Raw genomic sequence first — 467 nt, 5'->3', positions numbered from 1 at the left:
GGCCTTTCCCAGCCAGTTCTGCAGCCGGAGCCCGAGATTTCACCTTGGAGCTTCTGACCCGTGCCGTGCCGTATGAGTTTTGCCAAGCCCCTTTGGCTAAGTTGATGCTGGGCGTGGGATAGAAGCGTAAAAATAATTTCTTAACAAGAGCTGACCTGTGTGCGGGTGGGGGTCTTCTGGGAAGCCTGGGACCCTCCAGCCCACAGCCCACAGGCTGGGGAGTTTCACGGCTGGGGTGGACCACGGTGAACGTGGGTTGCAGCACCTGGGCAGGGAGGTCTGGCATCTCCCAGCCTGTGGGAGGAGGGAAACTGAGGCAAGAGATGCAAACACACACACACACCCCCCCACGTGTCTCCCTTTACGTCCCCTCCCAGGGGGTCCGAGCAAGGTGGCTCAGCACCCACGGGGCCCCCGGCTCTGCCCGGGCTGATAACGGTGCCTTTGTGGCGTGGGTGCTGCACGAG

This window comes from Cariama cristata, unplaced genomic scaffold (assembly GCF_000690535.1).
Source record: "Cariama cristata isolate BGI_N322 unplaced genomic scaffold, ASM69053v1 scaffold32307, whole genome shotgun sequence".
Classification (NCBI taxonomy): Eukaryota; Metazoa; Chordata; class Aves; order Cariamiformes; family Cariamidae; genus Cariama; species Cariama cristata.
Note: the sequence above shows the minus strand (reverse complement) of the source record.